The 21,762-nt window shown below is 34.0% G+C and overlaps 1 protein-coding gene across 6 annotated transcripts in view; it reads left to right on the top strand.

Moving 5' to 3' along the window:
- Diaph3 (diaphanous related formin 3) overlaps nt 1-21,762 on the top strand; it is a 545,588-nt gene that overhangs the window by 302,885 nt on the left and 220,941 nt on the right. The window lies entirely within an intron of this gene.

Below are 21,762 nucleotides of genomic sequence, written 5' to 3'. Positions count from 1 at the left end.
CCTCAATAATTATCTTGTTTTGCTCTCCTATTTTATGGAACTTGGGGTCTAAAGAGGTGAAAAGACTTGCAAGTTGAAATTACTTTTTTTTAATCAAGCTTTCTTTTCTTTGCTCTTTTATACTACTATTAAATGATCATTTTTTTAGGTTGGTTAGTGTAGTCATCATAATGATAAAGTAGTGATTTTTTAATAAGATTATTATTTTTCCCATTTATCATCAGGTATATTAGTAACCTCTAGGGCCAGTATGGAATTGTATTGGATATAATTTTGAAGATTTGGATTGTCTGATTTATTGGGCAGATCTGTACTCCATATTTGGCATTTTGTAGGCATTTGCTCTTAAACTCCTTCTTTTATCTCAAACCAACACTGCTCAATGCCCCCACCCCACCCATAATGTTTAATGATCTGAAAATAGATAACAAAAGAAAACAAGTAGGGCATTACCTTATTTTCACAGTCTTATCATTTTTATTATAAAACTTCTTAACTCATTTTTTAATTTTTATTCCTATTTTCCAGATCATTCCCCTCTCAACCTTCTCCCATATTCCTTTGTTTGATTTGTTTTACCTGTTCACGATTTCTTTCTCTTGATCCCTATTTGATAGTCTACTTCCTGTCTTCCATAGGAGAATAGGTGAGAAAAGGACAATTGGTGTTAAATTTTTAACCACAGACTAATAGTGTTGATTTTTGCCCATCTCTTTTGATTCTTCCACTAGAATAATGTGTAAAACTATAATTTTGAAATATTTCTCATATACATTAAATGTGAAACACATGCAAGGTTTTATAAAAGTGCCCATTTAACAATGAAGTTTATGTCACACGTTGTCATAGGAAAATTTAAACCTGATCCTTTGTTCTAGTGATTCACAGAGAAATTTAAATTTACTATTATTTAAAGCTTATTTGAAATCAGCAAATCACGCTTTCTTTTGAAAATCTAGTATTCACAATCAAATTGCTATAGTTTATCAACAGTATACTCTCAGAAGACAGAAAGGTAGAACAAAAATATTCCCAGAAACCAGTGACTAAGGTTATAGATTCAATTTTCAGACAAGAGATGGACCATTTCATGCTATTTCATAACATGTCACTTTAGACTTGACCAGGAATTTATGCAGTTCAAGATAGGTTATACTTGAGTGCAAATGAAGTATAGTATCAAAAGAGTAATGCTACTGACAAGATTTCCTATGGAGAAATGAACAGTGTTGATTATGAATATTATGAAGATTATTAAACATATTGTGTGAAGGTTTTATTTGTGTGGTACTAACATTTTAAATAGTAATTGTTTGGGTGGAGAAGAGAGAATGAGAATTGAACAAAAAGTAATTAGTACTATTTTTGTCATTTTACCATTCCCAGTCTGTCTACTCCTACTTCTTAAACCCCTTTTCTTCACCCCTGTCCCTTCTACCACTCCTCTTCTACCACTCCCACACACAAAAAAAGGAAGCACAGTAAAGCTCAAAACAGTCATTGATAGTCAACCAAAAAAATATTACAGTTAACGCATGTTAAAATAGGACAACTAAATGGAATAACTGAAATTTTCTCTTTTCTCGATTAAATGCTTAATATTAATTTGGTTAAGGCATGCTGTGTCTTTAGCTTATCAACATTATATCAAAAATACAATAGTTTGATGATTTTTGAAAACTTCATTATAATTCCATGTATATTTCTGTAAGACTCCCAAAATAGTAAGTTGCTCTTTTAAACCATCAACTTTTGAAATAATGTTTGTATCAAAGATGAGGAATTAAGGTATGCTAAACTGTACATTTCTACAATATATTCATATTGCTTTTAAGGCACATTTACTTTTTTTTTGAATTATTTTTTTACTTTTTACAGACTGCATTTTGATTCATTGTATATAAATGGGGTACATCATTTCGTTTCTATGGTTGTACACAATGTAGAATCTTACCATTCGTGTAATCATACATATACATAGGGTAATGATGTCTGTCTCATTCCACTATTTTTCATACCCCCCCCTCATTTCCTTCTACATAATGTAGAGTTCCTCCATTCTTGTCTCACTCCCTACCCCCATTATATATCATCATCCACTTATCAGGGAAAACATTCGGCCTTTGGTTTTTTGGGCTTGACTAATTTCACTTAGCATGATATTCTGTTCCATCCATTTATCTGCAGATGTCATAATATTATTATTTTTTATGGCTAAATAATCTTCCCTTGTGTATATGTACCACAGTTTCTTTATCCATGCATCTGTTGAAGGGCATGTAGGTTGATTCCACAGTCTAGCTATGGTGAATTGATCTGCTATAAATGTTGATGTGGCTGCATCACTGTAGTATGCCAATTTTAAGTCCTTTGGTTATAAACCGAGGAGTGGGATAACTGGGTCAAAAGATGGGTCCATTCCAAGTTTTCTGAGAATTTTCCACACTGCTTTCCAGAGTGGCTGCACCAATTTGCAACTCCACCAGCAATGTAAAAGTGTGCCTTTTTCCCCACATCCATGCCAACATCTCTTATTGTTTGCGTTCTTGATAATAGCCATTTTAATTGTAGTAAGATATAATCTTAATGTTGTTTTAATTTGCATTTCTCTAATTACTACAGACATTGAACACTTTTTCATATATCTATCAGTCACCTGTATGTCTTCTTTGGTGAAGTGTCTGTCCAGTTCCTTGGCCCACTTATTGATTGGGTTCTTTGTATTTTGGGTGTAAAATTTTGTAAGTTCTTTATAAATTTTGGAGATAAGTGTTCTATCTGAAGTGTGTGTGGAAAAGATTTTCTCCCACTCTGTAGGCTCTCTTTTCACATTCTTGATTGCGTCCTTTGCTGAGAAAGCTTTTTAGTTTGAGTCCATCCCATTTGTCGATTCTTGCTTTGATTTATTGTACTTTGGGAGTCTTGTTAAGGAAGTCTGATCCTAAGCCATCATGATGAAGATTCGGGCCTACTTTGTCTTCTATTTGGTGCAGGGTCTCTGGTCTAATTCTTAAGTCCTTGATTCATTTTGAGTTGAGTTTTGTGCAGGGTGAGAGATGGAGTTTTAATTTCATTTTTGATTTAGCTTAGATTTTAAAGTACTAATCATTTCTACCTGAAAAAATCACAGAAGCACAACCAGGAAATTATCATGGTTTGGTTTAGTCTTAGCTGCATCTTCCCACACCTTTTCCTTTTGTTTCTCTCTATAGAGCAACTTGCTTGTAGCTCTTTCATCTTCAGGTTCTGTAGACTGATACTGTGATTTCTAGCATTTTCTTTTGCCAAAAACTAGTTAAGAATCTACAGTTAGGTTGTTTACCAGTGACATTGACTTTCTCTCCTGTAAAATTATATAAATTCATTAGTTTTGACTCATTTGAGTTAGAAGTTTCTTAGAAATTGTGTTCTTTTTAAATACACTAAAGCTTGAGGTGATAGATAAATTCATTGAAGTTGTTGGCCTTAACAAACCAATTTTAATTCTTCACAAGAATTATATATATATATAATATAACATATATAAATAATATATAATAATTTTATATATAAATTATCTTTATGCAGCTCTACCAGGATATTGGTGTTCATTTGCCTTGTTTTCTTTTTGATGGAAAAGCAGAATGCAAAAAATAACATACTCAAAATGTTAGTAACTAGTGCCAAAGAACATATATCATGACTAATCTGCAAATTTCAAATTTGTTTTACTTTTATTATATATTACTTACAACTTTCCAGGTTTTTATGCTTTTTATAAATATTCTACTAGAACTATCATGTGTAATTGCTTCTTTATTGTTTGGCTGAGATCGATATGATATCTTTTCTAATTTGAAATATTATACTAATTTCCAGAAAAATGTATATTCTTGAGTCTTTGTTCCAGCCACCAAACGATTTGATTTGTCTGTTTTCCCCAAGTTATCCTTAATATTGTTTTATTTCCTTATTTGTTTCTTCCTTGAAAGTGGAAGAATTCCTTAATGATAATTTTGCCTGTTTGTCTCCTTAACGGTCCTAAATGTAGTTTTAGTAATCATGGGTAATTTTTTGGTAATAAGAGTTTAGTTGTTCATCTGATACAAAGTACCTTACTGAGTTAGTTCTCCTTGTGGTTTTTAATGACAAGACATGGACCTGTTTGTTTGAACAGCAGTCAAAGATTTCTAGAACTGACCATCCTTTTATGTAGTATGGTGTAGTGGTAGTGACATATGGCAGGTGATTCTGTACATTTTAATTTTCTTTTCTTTTCTTTTGGTGATGCTGGTGATGAAACACAGGGCCTTGCACAAGCTAAGTACATAGTCTATCTCTGCGCTGTGTCCCAGCCCTACGTTTTTTTTTTAGTGTTTGTTTTAATTTTATAATAGTGTGTATTTTGACATACTATATATATCTTATTCTAGTAGTTTCACATTATTGTGGTTGTACATGATGTGGAGTTTCCCTGGTCGCGTATTCATATGGAAGATTTATTTTTACAAGACGTCCAAATTGTGCAAGTTTACTGAGCACAGTGTGATGTTTTGATGCATATACACATTGTATAATGATGCAATCATGATAGTGAGCATAGTTATCACCTCTTACATTCAGGCTTTATGTAGTGATAACAATTGAAATCCTCTAACTTTTTTTGAAATATAGATTTGAAATCCAATGGTATAAATTTAGGACCTTAGATCCTAATGATATTGACTGGTTTTTGTAGCTGATAACATATTTATATGTTGTCTGTTTTCTAGGAGATGTTGGCATGTGACAAATAATACATCAAAAAATCCAAGCAAGCTGTCATTTAATGCTGAGATACTAAGGGTTCTGGCCAAATGATATTTTAGAGGCGTGTTCTGGGAGGGCATTGATCTTCATGTTTTTCTGAAGTGGTTTATAAGGGAGAAGACAATTCACATACTGTTTTTATTTGTTGTTTAGGTTCTGTCAGAGGGAGCTGAATATTGACTAATGTGCTTAAATTTGGAATATTCTTTTCCCTGGACAGTTCAGCAGAATAATTTCTTAAGAAATTAGTTTAATTTGGGATGCAATAGCCTCTTATTTTATTCAACTTAGTTTTCTATCAACTGGTTAAGAAATGAAAAAAAAAATATTTCCTAGAATCTCTCACTGATCAGGTCAGTAGCCTGTATTGTATTTTATTTCTAACTTTCCCACTTTCAATCCCAGTCCTTCTCATCTGTTCCCCCAAGTATGGTCTACTTTCCAAAGGTTGGTTTCCATGGAGTAGAATCTGACTTGAATTGTATGATTGCTTTTCTTATATTTGCAGGGTTTCTTTGATCAATAAGCCATTAGGTAAAATCACTGTGTTCACAGTGGCATGGTTTAAATGTGTGAGCAATGATTTATGTAAATATTCAATGGGATCAGAAGATTAGCTAAAGTTTGGAAAGAGGCCTAAAAAATGTGTATTTGAAGTTTGGTGTACTAGACTTTCTTTGATTAAAAATTCTAGTTTTTGAGTATTTTTCTCCATGTTATTTCTGTTCAGCTGCTTGTTCTTCAAAGGAATCAAACATTTATAGGAAGATTGAATGGAACAAATGTCCTGTTTGTGTACTGTATTTTGATCTGCTACCATTTGGTGTCACTGTAGGGCAGGCCTTTTAAACTTTATGCAGTGGAGGCCTCTTTTCTGTTTTGAAAAAAAAAAAAAATGTAGGAAGCTCATGCATCCTTTTTTTGGATTAAAATGCCATTTTAAAACATATATTCTTGGTACAAAATATTCAAATAACATAAAAATATTGAATACAATGTGAATGTCCCTTCCTTCCACCTTCCTCACTTAATTTCACACAAATTGTCATTCTTAATTGTTGGACTTCTTATTCTGTTTCTTTGTATTCACAGTTGTATGCATGATCATATAAATAATTTTAAAATTACATTGTTCTGAAACTTTTTTTTGGCATGTATTTTGAAGACCTTTTCCATAGTCTGTTTTTAAGCTTTTATGTAGTATTTCATACCCACATGACTTTTCCTTTTATTCTTTTGACAAAGGATGGTAATTTGCCCCTACCCTCCAAGGTTCTATTAAAAAGAATCCTGAATATATCTTTGTATATGTCTTGAAGGTATATATCCATGATGTAGCTTTAAATCCTACCTGTACCTCTTGACTAGGTATGTGATTGTGGGTAGTTGTTGATTTTTCTATATCTCAGTTTCCTGAATTAGAACTATGTTTTCTATTACTTTTAAAACAAATGACTGCACACTTGGTGACTTAAACCACCACAGGTTCATTATATTTTAGTTTTGGATGGAGATCACAAGTTCAGAATGGAATAGCAAAGCCACACTTTTGTTGAGAGCTCATCAGGGAGGATTTATTTCCTGGCCTCTTCCAGATTCTGTAGACTGTCTACATTTCTTGGCCCATGGCCCAGCCATTCTTTTACTAATGCTTTTGTCATCATAACTACTCGGATTCCCTGCTTACTTCTTAGAAGAACTATTTGATGACATTGCACCTACCTGGACAATAAAAGATAACCTCCCTACCTCAAGGTTGTCAATTATATTTGCAGAGTCTTTTTTGCCATATGAGGCACATACTCAAAAATTTTGGGAATTAAGATTATGGACCTCTTTAATAATTTTAGTAATAGTATTCAGCCTACCACAGGGACAATAATAGTGCCTATCTCCATTGCATTATTCTTCATATTAAATAAATTAATGCAGTAATATGTATATATATATGTGATATATGTATATATCATCTTTAAATCATAAGCTCTTTATAAAGGTTTTCTTTTGTTATTAACTATGTTAATTATTTCTTTAGGAAATAGTCCTAGTATTTGAAATGGTACTATAAAAGGCATTTTGATTTTGATTGTTAACTGCCAAATTACCTTTCTAGAAGTCCTGTAAATATCAGTTTTACGAACCATCTTAAGTATGTTAGTCAACTTTTTGTTATTGTGGGCAAAATACTTGACAATATCAATGTAGAGGAGGAAAAGTTTATTTTGGGCTCAGAGTTTCATAGGTTCAGTCAGTGGTCAGCTGGCTACAAGGCAGAAATATTATGGCACAAGGACATTGGCCAAAGAAATTAGTTCAGCTCCTGGCAGCCAAGAAGCAGAGAGAGCACTTGCAGGAAGAACCAGGCAGAAGATGCATGCCACAGTGACCTTCTGCCAGCAAGTTTCCCTGGGAAGCTTTCCCTAACACTCCTGGTATTTCATACAAAGTAAAGTATCCTTCCTCTTTGTTACCAGTACCCTCTGCGTATATCTAAGTGCACTGGAATCTAAGTGCTACTTTACAAATCACAGTCTTCAATTATGCTCTTAATGAAAGATATGAAGTTAGTCCAATATAATTTCTTTAAAAACCCGTTTTAGCTTCTAATAATTCATTCTTTCTTTTCTCTTTATAATTCATCTTCTGTCTGTCTACCAGGGACGTAAACTGTGCCAGTCTGAAACTGGTAGTATGTTTTCTTTTAGAAAACACAAGTTCTGTTCACCTACCACTGCTGCTTATTAGTACCTATGCACTTACTCAGGGTCCCTCACATTCCCTAATGCTTTGGACATCAGTTGGGCAATTTCATCTGCAAATCTTTGACTATGCAGTGAGAACACTTGTTTGGAATGACTGTTATTGAATAACTATATTCATAGCTATTCAAATCTTAGTATGCTTCTCTTGAGACTGTTCTGAGCATTTGACCATTCTTTACAATTATTCTTCTTATTAGTTTGTACCCTTATCCACATGCTTCTTCCAGGATCTAAGGGGTAGTATAAACTCACCTACTTTTTTCTTACTTAATTTAGTCCTTATTAATTTAACTCACTTTGAATTATCATTGTTTTTTAGCTTAAAATTTTGGGTCATTTAATGCTTCTATAATTTTTTAAAATCTGATTTTTCCTTCCATCTCATTTAACAGCTAAGTCAAAATAGGTCAAAATAGTAATATTGCTATTTGAACTGAAAGATAATTTTAAATCTTCTCTAATATATATTTTCTCTGAAGATTTTTTAATCTTTTAATTTTTTACAGACTGCATTTTGATTCCTTGTACACAAATGGAGTACATCATATCGTTACTATGGTTGTACACGATGTAGATTCATACCATTTGTGTAATCATGAAGTTTGTTTTTTTTCCACACAGATTTCTTCTTAATTCTTTCTGTATATGACACAGTGGAGTTACATGTTGGCAAAGCTCATAAAAGACCATACACATCCTTTTTACATCTTTATTAGGTAGTCCAAAATAATGCATAAGAGATTTGTAGATTTAACCAAATATACTATTATTCATAAATAGAGGATTTTTAATGGTCGACCTTAGTATTGGTTTCACTACTGACAGATTGGGCATATTTATGAAGTTTCCTAATATTAAATGATTCTAAAGAAGTGGCTCTAAGTAGCCAGTTTTCCATTAATATAGGTCTTCGCCTTTTGGTATTAGAGAGGCTTGGATTTCATGGGTGAATTTAAGCTTTCAGCTTATACTGGTGTTTTAGTCAGCTTTTTTATTGCTGCGCCTCCAGGCCTGGAGAACAAAGATTTTAGAGAAGGAAGTTTGATGCTTACACAGTTTCACGGGTCTCTGTCCTTAGACTGCTGTCTCTATTACTCTGGGCACTAGGTGAGGTAAACCATCATGGCAGAAGATTGTGGTAGAGGAAAGCAGCTGAGGGCATGACACCAGGAACAGAGAGAAAGTTCTGCTCAATAAGGACAAAATATATACCCTGAAGCCATGCCCCCAGGGACCCATCTCCTCCAGCCATACTCTATAGTTACCACCCAGATAATCCATATCAGAGGATTAATGAACTGATTAATTTTCTTATAATCCAATTATTTTACCTCAAAATTTTCTTGCATTGTCTCACACATGGCCTTTTGAGTGACATCTCACATATAAACAGAAACAGTTGGTAACTGTGCTATTGTCTGATTTGTTTTATTTGAATACCTTGTGTCCTTGATTAAGCAGCCATTACTTTGTCATTCACTTATTTGGCAGCTATTTATTGAACATCGGGATCTAGGCATTGTTCTAGGTTCTGAGTTCATTGCAGTAAGCATCTCTATTTTTGTTTTAGCTGGGGACAGTAATATATATATACATAAGCAAAAATGTAGTTATATGATATTAATAGTTATAAATGCTCCACAGGAAGTGGTGGAATGATAGAGGTATTTTGTTAGGGTAGTTATAAAGCCCTTGGGAAGAGGTAGTGGTTGAGCAGAAGCCTGAATGACTTCAATAAGATGTGGATATCTTGAGGAAGCATAGACAGAAGAAACCATGAACCCCAACATCTTGAGGAGTAAGTGCATTCAGTAACGTGAAATGAATGATTGTGACAGATTGGCTGAGGGAGAATGGTAGATGACTTTAGAGAGGCCACCAGGATATTGAAGCCCTGGTGTAAAGGCCATGGATTTTATTCTAAGAAAACTGTGGAAGGTTACAAACAAAGGATTGAAATGATCAGATTGATGATTTAGGAGTATTTTTCTGGCAGCTGAGTGGGTAAACAAATTGTGGGATGGGGAGCATAACTGAAGCCAATGGTTGGTTACCATGTTGTGTAAATTATCTAAATTATTAAAGTATGTATCAGTGGTGGTTTGACAGACTTGATGGGTCACTGGTGGGAAGTGATCAGATTCTGGTTAATTTTGAAAGTAAGGAAGACAGAATTTCTGTAGACTGGAATTGGTATACAGGAGGAATTCAGAGTATCTTCCAGGTTATTACCCTATTAGAAAAAAATTCCTTCTTACAGAAATGAGGAAAAGCCCAGTACAAGGGAATGGATTATGGGAGGGGTGATCACTTTTTGCGGGGGGTGGGGGGGCAGTGCTGGGGATTTGAACCCAGGGCCTTCTGCTTGCAAGGCAAACACTCTACTTACTGAGCTATATCCCCAGCCCAGGATGATCACTTTTAAATATCTGTATTTATTCAGGTGGACATATCATGTGTTGTTCTTTTGTGATACGAACTATGAGTTCAAGGCTAGAGGCATAAATTTTGGAGCTAGTAGCATATGGGTGGCATTTTAAAGCTGTGGGACCAGATGAGAACACTGAGGGAATGAATTAGAAATTTAACACAGGAGGTAGTGAAAAGGACAAATGTGGCTATTGTTCTCATTCTTCTCCCTGGAGAGGGACTCAGCAGTAGCAAGGTTTTGTTTGTGTTTGCTGCTGGTTACCTCCTCTCTGAGGGAAATTGCAATCCCTGATCTAGGGAATTGTACAGGTGATTTTATCATATGACACTATTGCAGTTTATTTCAAAAAGTAAGCTTGGGGTGAGATGGCTATTAGCCATCGGTAAAGCTTATACTTCATCATTGACCTTAGGAGAGAAGCTAGTAGTCATGAGAATGTGTCTAGAATGAAAAAACAAAAACAACAATGACCTTTGCCTCCACACTTTGTTCTCATATGAAATTAAATGGAATAATCCTAACACATCCTCATCATTATAAATGTGTAGTACCTATATTATAAATTAAGATAAAGTTAAAATGCCAAAGTATGTAGCCATGTTCTTTGATTTAAAAAAAACTCTCATTTAATCAAGAGATTGAGTTCATTTAGTTCAAATCTACATCAAAATAATAATATCAAATCCTGCCATTAAGTAGAAAAAATCACTCACATGCTACCAATTGTGTTCTCTATAGAGTGGGAGGATAAGTGGAATTGAGATCTGAATGAATTCTCTTATGAGCTTTTGTTAGCCCTGTTCTCTTGAAATTAGTAGAATGTCAGCTGTATTAAATAACTCTGCAATTCTTTAATTTATTAGAACTAATAAAAACACAGCATGATCAGAATAATGCTATTTCCTTAAGTTTCTAACATTAGTGAGTCCTCCAAAAGTTTGATATTTTACAGTGATTTATATTAATCCCTCTCCTTTATTTTAACCTGATGGACAAAGGTAAAAATTTTGCTTTTGTTTTATATAATATGCATATAAATGTTCAGAAGAATTTGATATTGAGAAATATCTATTTCAGTTTGTCTTTAATCCATTCTATTCTTAACACAGTGTCCGTTGATTTAAGTCAGATAACTTTCTACTTCTAGCTGTAACTGTACAGTGGTTTACTGCTTCCAAGGGAAATCCTAAATCCTTGCACTAGTCTATAAGGCTCCACACAATCTGTCCCCACCTCAATGTTTCTTGCTTCATCCTCTACTGCTCACCCCTGGCTAACTCAGCTAGAACATTATGCCACTGTACTCTTTCTCAGACATGTCAGTCATATTCTTGGAGTGTGATTTTCAAACACCATAGCACACTTGTTGTTTATTCCATTTAGAGCATGTCTTCTCTAGTTATCCAGATAACTGCCTCTCTCATGTCCTTTCAGTTTTTCTTCACAGGTCAGCTTCTGGTGGTCTTCTCCAAGTCCCCTATTTGAAAATGCTTGCACTGTTCCATTTTATACAGAGCAACTTTCCCCTTTTCTCTGCTGTATATTTTTCTCTCTAATACTCATCATCTTCTCATATATCATACTGTCTATGTGACAGTACAATAGTACTGTAGGTGTCTGTGTGAATTCCTGTTGTTTTGAACATCGCCTAATATATAGTTACTAGATTACTATAGGTAAATGAATAAATAATTTCCCCAAGATATTTTAAGATTTATTTTGAATGCTGAAAACTAAAACCATTTAGCTCGTAGGTTGCTGAAGCTTGCCAGGCAACATGTTCCTAGTATTGAATCTGGGTTAAAATAACTTTGTCTCAGTATTCTACATATTTTCACCTATCCTTTTCATCTCTAGTCTGACTAGACAGACCTAGGTTTGAATTCTGATTTACCATATTCTAGCTGTGTTGGGCATCTTTTTTGTTGATGTGACCAAAATACCTTACTTGAACTCATGGTTTTCAGCCTATGGTCAGCTGGGTCCACTGCTTTACACCTAACGTGAGGCAGGATATTGTAACAGAAGGGCGAGGAGGAGGAAAGCTGTCAGCTTATGGAAGACAGAAAGCAGAGAAGAGAGATAACTAGGAAGCGGATGGGCATAAGATATACCATTCCAGGGCATGGCCCCAGGGATCTACTTCCTGTAACTCTACCATACCTATTACAGTTTCCACCATCTCCCAACAACACCATCAAGTTATTGATCCCTCTGGATCATAATCCACCAATGAGGTCAGAGCCATCATGATCCAAGCATCTCCCAAATGCCCAACCTCTGAACACTGCTGCATTGGGGAACAAGTCTTCAATACATGGTCCATTGGGGTACAGTCCAGATCCAAACCATGACACTGGCTATGAGACTGGACAAGTTTCTTAACACCTGTCAATTTCATTTTTTTTTTGAAAATGTTAATGCAGATCTTACAGAGTTCTGATGAGGTTTTGGAAAGCTCATGTATGTTATATGTAGTGCCCAATTGTGTTTGCTGCTGTCATTCTAGTATTACTATTTTTTGTATTTTTCTCCTCTTTTGTAGTTCAGGACCCACTTTCTTTAAGTACCTTGTCTTATTTTAAAGTTAGAATTTTCTTGATCCTTTAGCATATTTTGCTTATTCAGCCTTTTTTATGTTTATGCTTTTGTTCCCATCGCTGAGGGTTATAGACAACCTCTAATTCCAGATCCCATTTATATCATTTCACCTCTCATCTTATTTGCTCTTAACTTCTGATCAGTGTTTCACCTTATTTGTTACATGTGCTTTCTTCTCTTCTCTCTCCTGTGTTTGTGTCTGACTCATCCCTGGCTCTTTCCCATTTCTTCTAACATTTGAATAAGATTTTTACTTAGATTTTGTCTTTTAGTCTTTTCTTTCTATACCTTCTTTTTTTCTCAATTATTTTATCTACCCCATAATTATATCTTGCAAATGTTTTTGTATTTTGACTTAAATATACACAATTTTTTATGTGCAGAGTAGCAAGGGGGATGAGTTAAGGTCAACAGATGGTAAATACTGACAAATGAACATTTCAATTATGATCAACTATCATGACTCTCAGTTCCCATATTGAGACAAGCTCTTTTCATGGAAATGTTCTTTAAGAGTATGATTCAAATTACCAGAAACTTGATTTAGGGTAAAGTTCTTTTCTGATATCAATTGTGCAGACTGGAGCCTGAAATATTTACTAAAAACTTTCTGATTTTACCTCTTTAGCTAGGTAAACGCAACTGAGAGCCTTAACCTTAGGAATTCCCCTGAAAATAGAACCATCCAGTTGCATACAGTAATAGGTTGATGGTTATTATACAAAGTCCCAAGGACCAAAAGTTAAAAACAAAAACAAAACAAAACAAAAACAACAAAACTCCAAATTTACTTAACTATCTAGGATGTTTTCAAGCTATGACATGCTATAGGGGAGATTAAAATCTTATTGTCCATTAGTTTGGTCTGATTTTTTTTTTAAATGTGGTATACTTGACTTGTTATACTTTTAAAAGATGGTGCTTTGGATAATGGGAGCAGGAAGAAAGATTAATTTTGGAATTTTAAGTTAAGAGTATAAGTATTGCATCAAATACGCCACTGTAGAGTAGGCAAGTAATTATATAACAATTATATTATCTGACTTTTGTTTGGTGATTTATACTTTACAAAGTATGTTTATGTTTCTTTACCTGATATATTCCATACTACAAAAGTGAAATGCATACACGAAAGTGACTTAACCAAGAACCATCTGATACCGTAAACAGAAGAGAAGGATTCATACTGAGGATTTCTGAGCACACATTTTCATATTCCATTCCCCCCCCCGACACCATACCATGTTTCTAAGTAGTTGTGTACAAGTAAGAAAAAGATAAATGGTACAAAGGTAAAAATTTTTATAGACTTTACTACACCATATTTTTGTTCAGGACCAGTCCCATCTCTACTTTTCTTTGAAGAAACGAAGTAAAAGAAGAAGGTATAGAAAGAAAAGACTATACCTTTTTTCTTTCTTTAAAAACACAGGGGCCAGAAGGGAGGGAAATCTCAGTCCTCCTGTGAAGAGCTGTTCCCTCTTGTGATATGACCAACTTCCCTTGGTATCTTCCCCATTTTCTGTTTCTAGGTTAACAGAGAAACTGGTACTGTGATGGTGAACAGTTGAAAACTTCTCTGGGATGTCCAAAACCAATTGTATCTAACTTAATTTACCTTGTGGCTCCTGGAACAGAGTGTGGTGGTCCTATATGTATGTGATTACTTGTAGTGTTTGCCTGAGTTGTTTTTTCCTTTTTCTTTATTTTGCTTATATTTTATTTTTCAGTGAATTGTATGTTTCATTAAACATCCTTATCTTCCATACCAGACTTTGCTCTTTTGAAAGGATAAATATGTTTGTTTTCTTTCCTCTAACATTGGGTCAAGTTTCCCATCCTGCAACTCAGCTGTTATCTATTATTACTACAATATTTCTTTTTTATCCAGGGATACAAATTTTGTGTCTGAGTCTAGATATTATATTTAGTTAGGGGAGGGGATATAGAAGGATCAAAGTGATTTTTTTTCCCCTTTAGCAAAAAGTTAACATGAATTTATATACCACTACTTCCAAGACATTTGACTTCCTATATTTACCAAATTGGTATCTGCTGGGAAAATTTGTTCAAATTCCCTTTTACTAGGGCAGGCTTTTTGCATGTATTTGTACCATATCATGTGTAGTACACTGACTTACATTTATACATTAAAGAGTCAAGACTTGATATACAAATTTTAACTTAAAGGGTTCTTGTTGTTTTTGACTTTATGATGAAATATGTTTTGTTCATTGATGTCACATTATGTGGCTCTTTCTGTAGTGAGCCATATGACCTTACTGAAATGTAATGCTGTGAACAAGATTATTTCTATCCTATTTTATCAATGTTTCTTTTGTAAGTAGCTCCCCTTGGAACCATTAGGCACCATAAAGCACCTAAATCATTCAGATCAATTGAACAGTAGTATTTTCTGAAAGGATTTAAGTATCTAACAGCTTTATATTATGATTTCCCTTGACACTATCTTTATTTTATGTTTTAGTCAGGGTCTGGCACAGAATTTTTAAAAGCTTTCCTAATTTTTAATGTAATTAAGAGAAAACTAGTTGAGTGAGTTTTTTGATGGCCTCTTACCTTATTACTCTTATTTTCTGCATACTATTCTGTTCTCTTACTTTATGTGACTTTTGGGGGCCTTTTCTTTATTATGTATTGTTTCTTTTCTTAGGAAGGACCGTACCTGCTATGATCTTAGCTCCTTACTGCTTACTGGATTTTTGCAACCTCCTTTGAAATTATCCATTTTTGCTGCTGGTTGGAGTGATTTTCTACAGTCATAAACTTCATTTCCCCCATATTTGCCCTCTTGCAAATATAGTTTCTACCTATGACTACCTATGACTTTTATGACTTTAGGTCCTAGTCACATTCTCACCCTTCATTATATCCACCCTCTCAATCCCCTTTTCTCTTGGATTCAGCATTCTTTCCTTTGTCTTCCCCACACCTTAGTATCCACACAGTTCTATTCTGCTTAAATTGCAAATCCCAGATTGGGCCTTTCTGGCATCTTTAGAAAAAAATGGTTGACACACTTTATTATTGAGGGCATAAAAACTGCCAGAAACATGTATCTCAGTGATTTGATTAGAATACGCCACTAATGTTCCTGCCAAAGCAATGGCCTGAAATGAAGCATGAACCCAAGCACTGAATGAATTTCCAAAAGGCCTGTGATTTATTTTTTAGAAGTCCCTGAGTGAATTTTATTTATATGATTGCAGTATCAGAATAAAAAGCACAGACAGTACAGACTGAGAAATACAGCAGGGTATCATTGTTAATGGGTGTATGTTTGAAATAAATTCAGAAACACCTTTGACATTAACACTGTGGCATCAGTGAAAGAGCAAATTTTTGTAAAATGGCATAGACAAAATAAACAGTAAATAATTAGTCATTTTAAAATATTTTGGTTAGTTTGAGGATATTAGCTAGTTAGCAAATAGCATAGGAAAAGTTCCTCTTATTACTTTTGACTAAGCTAATCTGCAATCGGATTTTTCTTTGTCAGTGTTTGTAGCTCCTCTGCCCCAACCCTGCCTCTGCATTACCACCAAAACTTTAATATTAACTAAGAATATTAGCTTTGGGAGATAGAGAGGGAAAGGATCAGTGGCTGTTCCCAGGACCTGACTGTTGTTTTATTTTTTTGTTTGGATCCTTCTTTCAGCTCCATCTTTCCCTTTAACTCTGTGATGAGCCTTTACCTCATCCTCATATCAATCTTGAACATGTAATTAATTAACCACTTGCAAGTTCAGAGGATTTAGCCAAAGTGACTCTTGAATGGAAGTATCATGTTCATGGTATTTTAATGATTTCTCAAAATCCCTCTTTTGTTAAGTGAAATTCTGAAAATCAGGCAGGGATTGCACAGCTTCTATTGTATTTGTTTCATCAATGTTAATGAAATAGCAATGGAAAACTAAATTTAAAGTAGAATATAATGGGGTTATTAATGTTAGAGTAATATTGTTGAGAGAAGATATACTCCCATGGATGGTGGTACTGTACCAGTTCTTGTTTTGCTACTTGTTGTTTATCTTTTGTCAATTTATTAGCCTCTACTCTTTGATTTGCTATATTAGTGGTTACGTTAGAGGATGGAGAGTATATTTCTCAAAGAGATTTTAAGTGTCTTTTGAAAAGTTTGCTGGATATACTAATATACATGCCACTTCAATGTCTTTGATTTTCTTGTTACCAGTTGAGGATTGTCTTTATTCTTACTGCTCTCTGTGCTTGGACTCAACTGTCACTTCCTTCTAAAAGTACTCATTATAATGATGCTGCTCACTATCATTCTCTGCCTGTGTTATCCTCTTTTTATGAATTCATTATGCTTATCTAAAATGATATTATGTTTATTTTGTTTTTCTCTTCCTTTGTCCTCCTACTCTCCAAACCTAAAACATCATGTGACATGTAATAAGTATTCAATAAATATTCAATATATAAATGAATAATTACATCTTATTCTCATATAACTCCAGAAATAGGCATTACCATTGCATAGATGAGGACCCTCAACTTGTTCACTCCTCAGCCCAGCTATGAACCATTACTTTTTACACTAAACCCCATCCTTCATTTCTTATGGGAGCAATGCGTGTAGGTGCCTTCTATATTCATAGTTGCTTTTAGTGGTGTTTTCTGTATGCTTCATTAGTGGAGTAATTTTTACTTTTAATATCTGAAGATTAGGGGGGAAGGGAAAAAATAACAGAAGGAATCAAACAACATTACCCTATGTAAATTTATGATTACACAAATGGTATGCCTTTACGCCGTGTACAAACAAAAAAACACATGTTTCCCATTTGTTTACAATAAAAAAAAGAACAAGTCAAAAAAAAAACAAAAGAAACAAACAAAAATATCTGAAGATTAACTTTGAGTTAATATTAGATACAAATCACTTTAAAATGTACAAATAGGAAGTTGAAATGTTGCTAATTCAGAATAAGTTTTTGAAAATTTCATTATATCCTGCTTCTTAAACTTTGGGATTTTAAATTTTCTATGTATATAGGTAAAATGTGAAACAGTTAAGTTCATAGTAGAATTGTGGGTTGATTTTCGGATGGTAGCTTTGTTTTTTTGTTTTTTGTTTTTCTTTTGTATGGATGATGCTTTCTATTCAGACCTTCTATGTAGTACTGAAATTTTATGGCACAATCTGCTTAATTTGTTTCATTTGGAAAAACAAAACAAAGCATCATTACAGTCACATACTAATTACTAGCCATGCATCATTCATTTGAAATAAAGCCTGAAGCATTTTATAGTGATAAGCAAAAAGGTCTCTTATGATTCATCACTTTACAGAAAGCATTGTTTTAAGGTTGCTTTTAGATCTGACTATCATCTAATGCCTGTGAAGCACTTTTCTATGTTCTGCAAATCTCATTATGTGGATCTTTGTATATTATAAGATTACTTTGGAAACATAATGAAAAAGGTGAGACTGGACTTAAGGAACTAAATTATTATGGAGTTAGGAAATTTTCTTACAGTTGTGACTTAAGGTGTAATTATTACAGATGTGTCTTTGTTCATTTATATTTTTATGCCATGTTCTTGAAGGTATCATTGTTTCTAGACAGGTTCAGAAAGTTTAGTTGTAATAAAATTGAGTAGATCTTATAGCCAGTACTCTCAGTGTTTTCTTCATTGATACAAAGGTGAAAATTCGATGAATATATATGTTATATATGTACTACTTATATGTATATACATTAGGCCTCTCTGGGGACCTCAGTGTCTCTTCCCGTGAAGTAATTTTTAATTATAAAGGAAAAAAGTGATATTATTGGAAAAATATATAGACTCCATATTATACGTACATGCATGCACATTCCCACAGAGAAAAGAAAAAATATGATAAATGGGCCAAAATGTGTACAATTGGCTAATATATGTGAAGAGTTTGGTGTTTTTTTCTTTAAAAAGTGAAATTGGAATATAATACATTTTTAAGATGCTAATAACATCAAAAAACTTAAAATACTGATGAGTAAATTTAATGAAAAATAAGTATGTACAGTGATGAAGCTAGAGCAAATATGCACTTCATCTGTTTGCAGACAGTGGACAGCCAATAGACGAAAGCTGCAATCTTTGAGAATCTCATGAATACCCATTCTTTGAACTGATGAAAAATTTCCAGTTAAAGCACAAGAGATGAATCATAGATGAAAAATTTCCAGTAAAAGCACAAGAGGTGAATTGGAACAGACGATGTGGTCCTCTCTTAGCTGAGGAGGAAAGAATTTATAGCATTCAAATAGTGAGTCTGTGGGGCAGGGCACAAAGTGAAAGAAATTGTGCAGAAAGGGACACTCATAGTTCTTGTGGCAACCTCCCTTGAGTCTGTGTCCAGGGGCTGTTCAGACTCTGAACAGGACTTTCCAGGAAGCCACTGCTACAGGATGTGAGTGAACAAAGCTGACTATTGGATCAGCATTACTAGAAGGCACTGGACTTCATGTTCTGTAAGAATAAAGAGCTTCTTCACCCTTCATAGACATAGGTAGTATTCATTTGAACAAGGAAAGGTTGAGCTTTAAGAATGAGGGTCACATCAGAAAGGATTCTCCAGCCCCACCCGCCACAACCCCTGCCCAAAGCCTACATGAAGTCCTTTGATGAACTGTGCAGGGAAGACAATTTGGAGATTCAATACCATTAAGATAGAGAAACTAGGGAAATACCTCAATTTCCACAGCGCTACACTAACAAAATGTAAACTGAAGCTTATACAGGTTGGTGCGATCTGCCTGCTAAAGTATGAATAAACAGGCTTCAAAGGAATATAGAACTCAGGGTTCCTATGATATCTTACATGTACAAACTTTAATGCTGAATTACAAATTAAAGAATAACAAAATGGGATATATTGTTAGGGAATAAAATGTAAACTACCATCCAAAATTGCCCACATAGCCCACATTGCCCACATTTTCTATTTTCCTTGCACAGGTATAATGTGGTTATGATGAATATGTTCGAAGAAGTAAGAGAAATTATCTCAATTAAAGGAAAAGATGGTCATAATTAAGAAATCTTTCCAGGGAAATGAAAAGTATAAAAATTTTCCATATGGAAATTCTTGAACTGAAAAGTTCAATAACTAAATTGAAAAATTTAATGTATGGGTTTAATAGTATATTGGAGAGAGCACAAGACAGTGATTTTAAAGGCAGATTTATAAAGAGTATTTTATCTTAGGAATGTACAAGTCTTGGCTTTACTTTGATCCTATGAAACATGTAAAAAATGTACCATATGTACTTGCTGTTGTATAGTTTTCTTAAATAATTTTAGCATAGCAGCTTTAATATCATAAGAGCACATTTATTTTAAAAACATTTTTGATATTCTGAGTACTCCCCAGACATAAGTCACTTCAATAGCTTTTTTTTGTTTTTTGAAGCCTTTCTTCAAATGAAGTTAACTTTTTTTCCCTTAGAATTTTGGAGATCATGAACATATTGGCCTTCTAGCTGTGGAAGATAGACATATTTTTTCACATAATTAGAAAAAATTGGGTTTAAAACTTTTCTCTGAGTGTCTTCCTTCTGTTATTAGATCACACTACTTTCTCAAAGCATTCTCTTCTGTCCTCACAAAGATGTATTTGTTTTTTTTTTTTTTTTTACATTCTTGCTTGTCATACCTCTCCATAGGGAACCAAATAATTTCCTAATGGGTAACTATGAGTAGGGAGTGCAGTGTGGAGAGACAGAAGTGTTAACAGTTCAGCACTGTATTTTCATGGGTGTATGAAGGAGAAGTGATAAAAACACTGACAGAGTAGCAGGCATGTAGCAGTAGTAGGTGTCATTCTCTCTAATGTGTTACCTAAAAGCTACTGTGGGGCAATTAAAATTCAGTCTTGGAAGAAAGCATAGGAGAAAGAATTTTTGTTCCAGGTGATTTTTAAATGGTGGGTATTAATTTTCACATTTTGATGCTCTAAGTGGTAGGAATATTTCCTTAGTAGCAAGTTACATCTATGCCCAGGTTCTACTACCCATGTGAGTTGAAGATGTCATTTAAATTTCCTGAAACTCTGTTCCTGTAGTCCTTATAGATAGGCATTAATGTAGTTCATAAACTAAAGCTTTAGGGTATTATGTCTGTTAGGTTGAAGCAAATAACTTTTCAACCAAGAGTTGAATAATTAAATGAATGATTAGTTTCATGATGACTTTAGGGAGGACTGTCAAAGACATTGAGCATGAACTGAAAAGTTTTTTGTGGTGAGCCTACACAAAAAGGAGGAAACACTTGTTTGTCAGGAAAAAATGGATTCCTGACAACTTCTTATTTAATTTAAAAAATCTGGAAGAAGACCAGATACATTGTTAAACAGAGTTTAAAATGTATAAAGATGTCAAGTTGACTGTTTTTCTCCTCATAGTATAATGTATGAAATTAAGATTGTACATGAAAAACATAATGGTTGTGATAAAGGGGAAGATTACTTCTTCTAGGGATATTCTCTACTCCTCATCCTTTGAGAGAGAGGGAAAGACTTCGAGCACTATGTGTTGCAAGAGCAGCAACTATGACTTTTGTGCTTCTCACAGCATTGAGTGGGGCCCAGTCTATACTTGGTTCATTGTTTTTCTAAAGATCTTTTCATTTTACTGTGTCTCTGCTGTATTGCATATGTTGCCAGTGAAATATAAAATTACCCATAGTGTTCTCAGCATTGCTTCTTGTTTGATTTTCACTATTCACTGCTTTAATGTTTCTTATTTTGGCGTGTTTATATCTCTGGATGGTAGGATGTGGAAGGTTGCAGGTGTAGCATTCACTGCCTTCAAAAACTGCAAGTGCAAAAACTGCAAAATATTTTGCTTTTGTACGTTGATCTTTGGGTTATCACTCAGTATTGTCAAAGATTTTGTGGTCACGAGTTTATGTTACTGAGAATATAGCAATAAATTTAAAGGTTATTTTCATAAAAATGAAATTCTTATTTTTTTTTTTTTTTTTTGTGGTACTGGGGATCAAACTCAGGACCTTGTGCTTGCAAGGCAAGCACTCTACCAGCTGAGCTATCTCCCCAGCCCTGAAATTCTTATTTCTAATAACATTATTATTACAGTTCACTTTTACTGTAATCTTTCCTTTGCTTTTTAAGGCATTTTCTGTGTATTC

The sequence above is a fragment of the Sciurus carolinensis genome, chromosome 5 (assembly GCF_902686445.1).
Source record: "Sciurus carolinensis chromosome 5, mSciCar1.2, whole genome shotgun sequence".
Lineage (NCBI taxonomy): Eukaryota > Metazoa > Chordata > Mammalia > Rodentia > Sciuridae > Sciurus > Sciurus carolinensis.
Note: the sequence above shows the minus strand (reverse complement) of the source record. Positions and strands in the feature narration are given on the sequence as shown.